Raw genomic sequence first — 9663 nt, 5'->3', positions numbered from 1 at the left:
CACAATTTGGTGTGGAGCGATGCCTGTCTGCCCGCGCCCTCAGCACTCCAGATGTTACCAGCCCCCGGTGTCTTCAACCCAGCAGAGCAAATAATTCAACCCTTCCATCTGCATTTCTTTGGTTGCTAGTAGGTTTTACACTTTTCCTAAGTCTACTGATTGACTTTTCCAGTTTTATTGAAATATAGTTGACATACGCCACCGTGTGAGTTTATTAAGGCGTACGACAGAATGATTTGATATATACGTTATGTGTTACAAAGGGATCACCACAATACAATCAGTTAACATTCACCACCTCGCACAGTTATGATGGCTTTTTCCTTACAAGGAGAGCCTTTGAGGGGCGCCCGGCTGGCTCAGTGGGAAGAGCATGCGACTCCTGATCTCGGGGTTGTGAGTTCGAGCCCCGTGTCGGGCGTAGAGATTACTTGAATAAATATTTCTCAGAAACAGAACCTCGAAGATCTACTCTCTCAGCAACTTGCAAACACACGATACAGCATCGTTAATCACAGTCATCACGTTGTACAACGTCTTCCAAACTGAAAGGCTGTTTGTATTTCTTCTGTTAGTTGCCTGCCCTATTCATCGCCCATTTTTCTATCGGGTTATTTGTCTTTTTCTCATCTATCTTTAAATGCCGTGTGGAGGGGTATGCGTGCATCTTCTGTCGTCTTGACGAGATTTGAAAGCATTCTATATTCCATCCTTTTACGTATGACCCAGCTCCGTTCTTATCCATCATTCCTCCTATGAAAAGATACCACAAAGTAGATCGTTTGTTCTGCCCATTCTACAGATGGCAGGAATGGGACTCAGAGAGGTTCAGCACGTGAGAACCGACTCTAAATCTGGATGGGGCTCTCGAGTCCCACCCGTGTTGTGTTGTCCTCAGTCCCCTGAAGGCTCATGGCACAACTTCGCTCCCGCAGGCACGGCTGCTACAGGGCTTCAGGCTGTGCAACCAGCTTCCACTTATTTGACCCGGAAACACCCAGGCCCAGAGAGAGCCAACAGCCCCGAAAATGCTCTCTTTCCCCTAAAGTCCTAATCTAGGAACAAGCTGGTGTAAAGTCCTATCCCCTGAAATTCACGGAGTTGCAGTTTCCAAGAATCTCTGTGTTCTAAGCAAGGGGAAAATATGATGACGCTTCGGTTTGTCTTGGGTTCAGACCCCAGAGACCAGTGCTGGGGATCGAGACAGTCCCGAAGCGGGTCTGCCTCCCGTTGGGTATTCGCCACAAGCCCCGGAGCGCTCTGATCGTCATCCCAGAGTCGTCCCTGCAAATATCCCCCAGAGGGCTGAGGCTGAGTGGATGGACGAATCGTGCTATCAGCCATCCATCCACACCAGCTGACCGAACTGCTTGGGGGAGGAGCCACGGGAAAGCTGCGACTCGCGAGGCGCCCTGCTTCTCGGCGGTGGTCACACCGAGCCAGCGTTTGTCCCTTTCGGAACCACCACTGCTCTTCAGGGAGTGGACATCTGCGCCTCGGGGGCGAGCGGCCCCACCTGGTTATGAAAGCCCCCGGGCAGGTGCAGGTACAGGGCGGGGACCCCAGGGGACCTGTGCTCCAGCGCTGGCTTCAGGGATTCTCAGGCCACCTTTGCGTTTTGCTTACACTCCAATAGAACACTACGTTTGTGAATTTAAATCATGCAAATCTGAGGGGTGTCTAGGTGGCTCAGTGGGTTGAACCCCCGGCTCTTGATCTCAGCTCAGATTTTGGTCTCAGAGTCGTGAGTTCAAGCCCTGCATGGGGGTGCATGCTGGGCATGAAGCCTGCTTCAGGCAAATTTTAAACAGCATAGTATTTTTATCTTTCTAACGTTTGTTTATTTCTTTTGAAAGAGAGAGAGTAAGCAGGGGAGGGGCAGAGAGACAGAGAGAGGGACGGAGAGCAAATCCTAAGCAGTCTCCACTCAGCAAGCACAGAGCCTGACACAGGGCTCGATCTCATGAACGGGGAGATCATGACCTGAGCGGAAATCAAGAATCCCACGCTTAACCGACTGAGCCACCCAGGCGCCCCCTGAAAATAGCATATTTTTAAACAAATATATTTTAACGATGTGCAAAAGACTTGAAATAATTCTGTGCCTTAAAGTCAAAACATCGTGACTCACATAATTTTAAGTCAGGCCAGCTGGAAGAATCTGAAACCGTGTTCCTGTCCTTGCCGCCTGGTGGCGCCATGTGCACAGGCGGACAGCCCCTCCTGAACTCCTGGGGTGGCGGGGTGGGGGGGCAGGTGTTACTCTAGCATGATGCGAACCGGAACCACAGTCTAGCTTCAAGAGTGCGTGCTTGTCCCAAAGGCTTCCTTCCACGCGTGTCACTACGGCTGCTCCGAGGGACGCTTCTCTTCCTGCCACTGAGGCTTTGGACACCGCGTTTCTTGAACAGTTACTTTGCACCAGGTACCGCGCTGGTCGCTGGAGATGCGACAAGAAACAGGACAGAATTCTTTGAAGAACTTCCGCTCTAAGGTCAGAGCATCCCGTAAGCAGACGCCAGTGTGAGGTGATGAGCGTGAAGCAGGGCGCCTGCTGGTACTCGGACGCCCGCTCCGAGGGGCTGTGCGGGCTTCCTGGAGGACGCAGCCTGAGAGGCGAAGGATCAGAAAGGACTGGACGGGTAAAAATGGTCGGGGTGGGGGCAGACAGCGGAGGGAGGAAACCAAGGCAGGTGAGGGCAGGTGCAAGGACACAGAGCAGCAAAGAGGGGGGGTCTCAGCAGCCCCACTGGCCTGCGCTGGGCTCTCCTGCCTTTGAGGCTGTCCCCTGGGTTTTACCGTGTGTTCATAGTCAAGGATGCTTTGTCCTTGCTCAACCGGAGATCCCTCCAGGGACACACCTTCAAGTCTGTGGCCCCCAGACTTAACGAACTCATTGGCCAACCTAATTAAGCAGCCCCTGTCCTCAGGGACTCAGGTGGACAGTGGCCTCCTGGGACCAGCCAGCCCTTCAGTCACCCCTGGAAAAGACAGACCCTGAACTTCGCAGCCCAAGGGTTTCTTGTCTCTGGGCCGATGGGGCTCAGTGGAGCTTCCTCTCCATTTGGAGCCTTCTGGAAAGGACCCTTGGTGTCCCACCTCTGAGCGAATGTCCAGTTCCTGGCACTGGCAAAACCATCCTTCCAGAAACTCCTGCTGGCCTCTGCGGTCCTCTTCGTTCCCTTCCTGCAAACTCAGTCAGTCAGGGATGTTTTCAGCTCCCATTTTAGAGAGCAAATGTTTCCTTTTCGGCCCTTGGGGCACCTAAGTGGCTCGGTCGCTTGAGCGTCTGACTTTCGCTCAGGTCATGATCTCATGGTTCATGAGTTCGAGCCCCGCACCGGGCTCTGTACTGACAGTTTGGAGCCTGGAGCCTGCTTGGGATTCTGTGTCTCCCTCCGTGCCCCTCCCCTGTTCGCATTCTGTCTCTCTCTTTCTCAAAAATATACATTAAAGACTTCAGCCCCGTGTTGTCTATTCCATGTAAGGTTCATTTTAAGAAAACGTTCTTAAAAGCACACACTGGCCCACGCTGGGCTGCATGACTCCTGCCTGTGCACCTTACAGCTGTTGCATTAGATCCCACAGTGAGCCCCGAGTGTGAGTTTTCACCTGCTTATCCTGAGATCTGGGACTCATGGAGCGTCGGTTTCCTTGACCGCAGAATCAAGACGGCATTCATTATGTCTTGGGTTGTTTGGAGAATTAAATTCAGAATAGCACATGAAAAACTCGTAGCACAGTACTTGGCTGAGATTATAAATATGATTATTGTGTCTTTGAAAAAAGATCATGAACATTTATAACATCTTTTTTTTTTTATATGATGTAGAGTTGTTGTTTTGTTTTTTTTTTAAACCAGAATGTAAAGGTCGTTATACTCTGGTCTCTATGGAGCTCAGTTTTCTATGAGAAGTCCAATCTGGTTGTCTCAGTGTTACCACTCAGTGTCAGCATTCTTTCAGTGAAAACTGTGACTTCTCTCTAGCATTGTGACTAGAGGTTCATTTCTGGCCCTGGGTGCTCACCAACAGATTCCATTGGTTCCCGGCCACATTTAATAGGATGCCCCCCCCCCCCCCCCGGGGCACCTCGGTGGCTCAGTTGGTTGAGCATCCAACTCTCGATGTGGGTTCAGGTCATAATCTCACCGTTCACGGGATCGAGCCCCGAGTTCACACTCAGCACAGAGCCTGCTTGGGATTCTCTCTCTCTCCTCTCTCTCCACCCCACCCCGCTCGCTCTCTCTCTCTTTCAAAATCGGCCGATAAAGAAACATTTTTGAAAAAGAGGAGGCCCGGCCCCACGCTCTCCTCAAGCCCCAGCACACCTCAGCGACACGTGACCGTCACTTTTCTTCTTAGAGAAAGACACCAACACCTGCAGATGAGTAAAACAAAACCACCACCTGCTTGTTCTAGAGTTCTATGCGTGTAATCCCCGTGAGTCTCTCTGAAACAAATAGGACAGCTGCGATCTTACGGACACACAACGAAACTAGGAGAGAAAGAGTCGTGGCGGGGGAGGGGGGGCACACGGCGGGAAGGGGGCGATTCGGCTGGGCCGCCTTGACACTACCACCCTCCGTCGAGACGCTGGCCGTGCGATGCTGTGTCAGACTCTCAGGTCACAAGGATTCCTCCTTCCCTGCAAAGCAGCCCTGAGCTGCAGATCCAACAGGGCGCACACACCCTCTCTGTTCTAGCTGACTCCACCCTCCGGCCCATCTCTGGGGAGGGGTGCGGGGGGGGGGGGTCCGTGGGGGACACTTGACCTAGGCTGGGCCAGATTTCCACCCCGGGAATTTAAAGGGGAACCCGTTTTCGTCAGTCAGGTAGCGTATGAGCGAGGCCAGCCTCGTGAGAGCTGCGAGCGGAGCCGGCCCCCCCATCGCGTGGGCCACAGAGGCAAAGGACAGCTGTCCGCGGAGAGAAAGGCAGGGCCCGAGAGGGGACAGGGAACAGCGGTGGAGACAGTCCTACAGCCTCCGAGTCCTACACGGCCTCTCTCTGCTCCTGGCTGCAGGGGACGCTCCAGAAGCCGTATGGTGTGGCCCACTTTGACTCAACGCGTCCAAATTTTACCTCCGCTGTTTGCAACTTAAGAATCTCACATTTCGCCCCTGACCCACCTCCACTGTATTTCTGTTGCTTCTAATTTAAGAATCTTATAAGCCAAGACAGTCTGTTGGTCCCACACGATTTGCATGCTCAAACCTCAAGACGGTCCATGAGGACGCTTTATTTTTTTTATTTTTCTAACAAATACCCTTTTAAGGTATTATTTTTTTTTAATGTTTATTTATTTATTTTGAGAGAGGGGCAGAGACAGAGCGAGGGAGAGAGGGAGAGAAAGGGGGAGGGAGAGAGAGAGAGAGAGAGAGGGAATCCCAAGCAGCCTCTGCACTGTCACTGTAGAGCCCCATGTGGGGCTCGAACTCACAACCCCATGAGCTCATGACCTAAGCTGAAATCTCCGAATCTGGAGAACCCGGAGGCCTGCAGGGTTGGGTTTTTTTTTCTTTTTTTTTTTTCTGTTGTTTGCCTGACTTTCTGTTCGTTTGGTTTTCACTCGTGCCGAAGGCACCACCAAGAACACGAGAACGTAAATCTTTAATTCTTATCTAAGTCCGTAGGATTGCTATGTAATTTTCTGCGAATGTGTACCTCGTTTGAAAACAACAGTGAGACCACAGTCCGTGAGTTCGAGCCCCGCGTCGGGCTCTGTGCCGACAGCTCGGAGCCCGGAGCCTGCTTCCGATTCTGTGTCTCCCTCTCTCTCTGCCCCTCCCCTGTTCATGCTCTGTCTCTCTGTGTCTCAAAAATAAATAAAAACATTAAAAAAATTTTCTTTTAAATAAAACAACAGTGAGACCAGACCGCGGAAGTACAATCCCTCCCTCCTGTGGTCCTTCTTGCCATCCACGCTCAGGGTCAGGGTCGCAGAGGGGAGAGGAGCAAGGCCTCTCCTCTAGGAGGGCCAGCAGAGGCAGACTGCGTGGCACAGAGAACCCCTACCTTCCATGACGGAGATCACCTTTCTCAGGACGCCAGCTTTTCAGGAGGTGTTGATGCGGGTCCGGGAAAAGTAAATAGGAATGGCATTCTGTGCTCAGAGGCGTCACCAGGCACTCTTGAGGCTGATGAGACTGCTGCCGGTTCAGCCCAGCATCCGCCCTCTCTGTCAGCATTAATGGGAGCCAAAGATGGGAGGAAAGGAGAGACGCAAAGGAAGCCGGGCGGGGGGTGGGGAGGGGGGAGGCGATGGAAGACTGGAGGGGAGGGAGGCAAGAAGACAGAAGGGGGGCGGAGGGAGGAGGCCTGCACTGCCCACCAGGCTCTTCGCACACCCAAAGAGGTGCTAGCCTCTCCCTGGAGCCTGGGGAGCAAAGCCAATGTCTCTCCCTCCTTCCGTCCTTCCTTTCTTCCCATCCTTCCTTCCTTTCCTGCCTCTTCCCTTCCCCACTCTCTTCCTCCGTGTCTCCCGCCTCCTCTCTCTCTCTTTCCCTCCTCCCTTTGTCCTTCCTTCCTTCCTTCTTCCTTCCTTCCTCCCTCCCTTCCTTCTTTCCTCCATCCCTTCTTCCTTCCTCCTACCCTTCCTTCCTTCCTTCTTCCTTCCTTCCTCCTTTCCTTTCTCTTTGTTCTTCCTTCCTTCCTCCTTCCTTCCTCCCTCCCTCCTTTCCTTTCCCTTCCTTCTTCCTTCCTTCCTTTTTCCTTTCCTTTCCTTCCTTCCTCCTTCCTCCCTCCCTTCTTTCCTTCCTTCCTCCTTCCTCCCTCCCCCCCTTCCTTCCTTCCTCCTTCCTCCCTCCCCCCCTTCCTTCCTTCTTCCTCCCTTCTTTTCCTTCCTTTCCTTTCCCTTTCTTTCTCCTCCCTCCCTCCCTTTCTTCCTTCTCCTTTCCTTGCCTTTCTTCTTCCTTCCTTCCTCTTTCCTTTTCTTTTCTTTCCTTTCCTTTTCCTTCCTTCCTCCCTCCCTTCCTTTTTTCCTTCCCTCCTCCTATCCTTCCTTCCTTCTTTCCTTCCTTCCTTTCCTTTCCCTTCCTTCTTCCTTCCTCCCTTTTTTCCTTCCTTCCTCCTCCCTCCCTCCCTTCCTTCCTTCTTCCTTCCTTTTCTTTCCTTTCCCTTCCTTCCTCCTTCCTTTTCTTTCCTTTCCTTTTCCTTCCTTCCTTCCTTCCTTCCTTCCTTCCTTCCTTCCAATTTTTCTTTCTTCAGAGCCTCAAGGGAGAGTTGGTAATTCTTCATCCTTAAGGAATTATGACAAGGTTTTAGGAGCTCTCGGAATGTGCCACGTCTCAGAAACACAAATAATTTATTTTCTATTTTCCAAACAAAGCAATAATTAGATCACTCCAGATAACTAATATTATGTTTTCGGAAGCCCTGAGTAGATGATAAGCTAATATTTGTACGGTTGACCTTAAAAATGTGACAGTTCAGAAGCTCTTGGAGGGATGCCCAGAAAGTCACCGATTACTACAGGATTTAGCAACACCGTGTGAAAAAAAAAACTTTCACAATTCTTTTAAAAATACATTTACAGTTTCGTAAGCCACTACGCTAGAGTAACTGGGGAATTATTGTTTGACAGTATAATTACATTTTAATTGTACCGCAATTATGTGTTCAATAGGAATGGAGGGGAAATCTGCTGCTGCCGTAAAACGCAGACTTCGTGGTTCATACAGCAGACGAGGTGGCCATTCCCGTCCTTCCACTGGGTCCCAGCTTTTACAGAGATGGCGACGACTCTCTCAAAGACATTTGGGCACTCACATTTCCCAAAGAAACAGCCAGTGTCTGTCGAAAACCCAGCTAGAGGCTATTTGACAAAATGTCCCAAGACCTATTTAGGAAAATATTCCCAGTTGTGCAATCAGCTTCCAGGGGACAATGAAGCCTACAGAGAAAAAAAGGAGCATTTTGCAGGGGGCTGGGGCGGGCGCAGGAGCCCCATCCAAGAACTCCTCGGACGGTCCCATTTGGAACTGGCCTGGTCTCCTTTCTTTCTGCTCTGAATGGGAAGCAGTTCGGGCTAGAAGACCACAACCAGCACTAATGAGCAGCGAAGTGGCCCTGATCCCGAAGATCTGTGTGTTATACCCCCCCCCACCTCCGACCCCCCCACCCCACCCCTCCCGCCTCCCGCCTCCCTCACTTAACAGATCTGCGGTCTGGGCTCTGAGAACGGGAAAACTACAAATCTCCCTCGCTGTAAACCATTTCCCCAAACACCAGCTTCCTAGAACACTAGTTTTGTCCCCATTGTCATTTGTAACCGTTTAATGATGCACACTGTGTCTAAGAAGGTAGTTGCGGCACTTGAACAACTTGGCAGTTACCTGGAAAACGGAGCCTGTTTTAAAAACGGATCTGGGTAGGGGCGCCTGGGGGGCTCAGCAGGTTAAGCGTTTGTTGGCCTTCGGCTCAGGTCATGATCTCACGGTTCGTGGGTTCAAGCCCCGCGTCGGGCTCTGTGCCGACAGCTCAGAGCCTGGAGCCCGCTTGGGATTCTGTGTCTCCCTCTCTCTCTCTCTCTCTGCCCCTCCGCGGCTTGGGTGCTCTCTCTGTCTCTCTCAAAAATAAATAAGTAAACTGAAGAAAAAAGAAAAAAGAAATTGCATCTGGGCAGTTCTATGACACATTAAGTACTCACCGATCTATTATCTTGAAGGGCGGAGAAGGAAGTCATTCTGGACCTGAAGGCAGGGCCAAACTGAGCCAAGGGAGAGGAAAGGACTCAGCAGAGCCGGACATAGGTGAACTTGACCTGGTGATTGCACGAAGCCCGGAAAGGCAGACGGGAAAGACCTTCCTAGTGGAGCGCTGGAAAAAGCTTAACAGACCAGCTGCCTGGGGGAAAAGGTTTGCCAACCTCTGTGGCGTCCATCCCCCACCGTGGCCGACTGCAAGCCCTCGGCGGGACCGAATTCACGCTTGCAAAGAATGCGCAGCGCCTGCTTTCTCAACCCTCCTCCCCTCTGTCTCTTCTTCTCAGTCTCTCTCTCTCTCTCTCCCTCTCTGCTGGATCGTTCGAAAGTTAAAGACTTTATGTCCCCCTGAACATTTCGGATCACGCCGGGTGATAGGTTTTAAAGACGCTCATCAAGCGGACTTCGATTTCGACTGGCCATTCCTTTGTGGCGTCCCAGAATCCAACACCTGCACCCGCATTTCAGGAACGGAGCGCTCAGTGCATCTTGGGCCCAAGCAGAACCGGAAGTGCCTGTGCTTCACCGGAAATGCCTGTTCTTCTCATTCCCAGCGCTCCTCGCATCCTCTCTTTCCCAGCATTCCTCGCAGTAGGGTGTGATCATGTGACCGGGCTCCGCCAATGGGGCCTACGGCCCATCCGTGGACTCGGAAGTTGGGAGTTGGTGAGGCAGGAAGCAGGGGTGCGGACCCTCGATGTGGGGGGTGGACCTGGCTGCGTCGCGGGCCCAGGTTGGCCGTGGCCATCCGCCGTGTGGGGTCCTCAGCAGCGGCGGGGGCTGTGGTCTCCGAGCCGTCGGGCGTCTCTGCACCCCGTTTCCCAGCCCGGTTCTGGGGGACGCCCCATTCCCTGTCCCCGGACGCTTTTCTGCTCAGTAGCCAGAGCTGCCCCACGGCCCCAACCCTGGATCTGCAGAGATCTCACGCCCACCACACTCTGAGCAACGCGGGGCCGCTT

General features: G+C 52.3%; 1 non-coding gene across 1 annotated transcript; it reads left to right on the top strand.

The window, feature by feature from the left end:
• Positions 1–348: 348 nt before the first annotated feature.
• Positions 349–421, top strand: TRNAR-CCU (transfer RNA arginine (anticodon CCU)). Its single transcript has one exon. It is a non-coding gene; the product is annotated as a tRNA-Arg (tRNA).
• Positions 422–9663: the final 9242 nt, after the last annotated feature.

This window comes from Panthera onca, chromosome C1 (assembly GCF_046562875.1).
Source record: "Panthera onca isolate mPanOnc1 chromosome C1, mPanOnc1 haplotype 2, whole genome shotgun sequence".
In the NCBI taxonomy this organism is placed as follows: domain Eukaryota; kingdom Metazoa; phylum Chordata; class Mammalia; order Carnivora; family Felidae; genus Panthera; species Panthera onca.
Note: the sequence above shows the minus strand (reverse complement) of the source record. Positions and strands in the feature narration are given on the sequence as shown.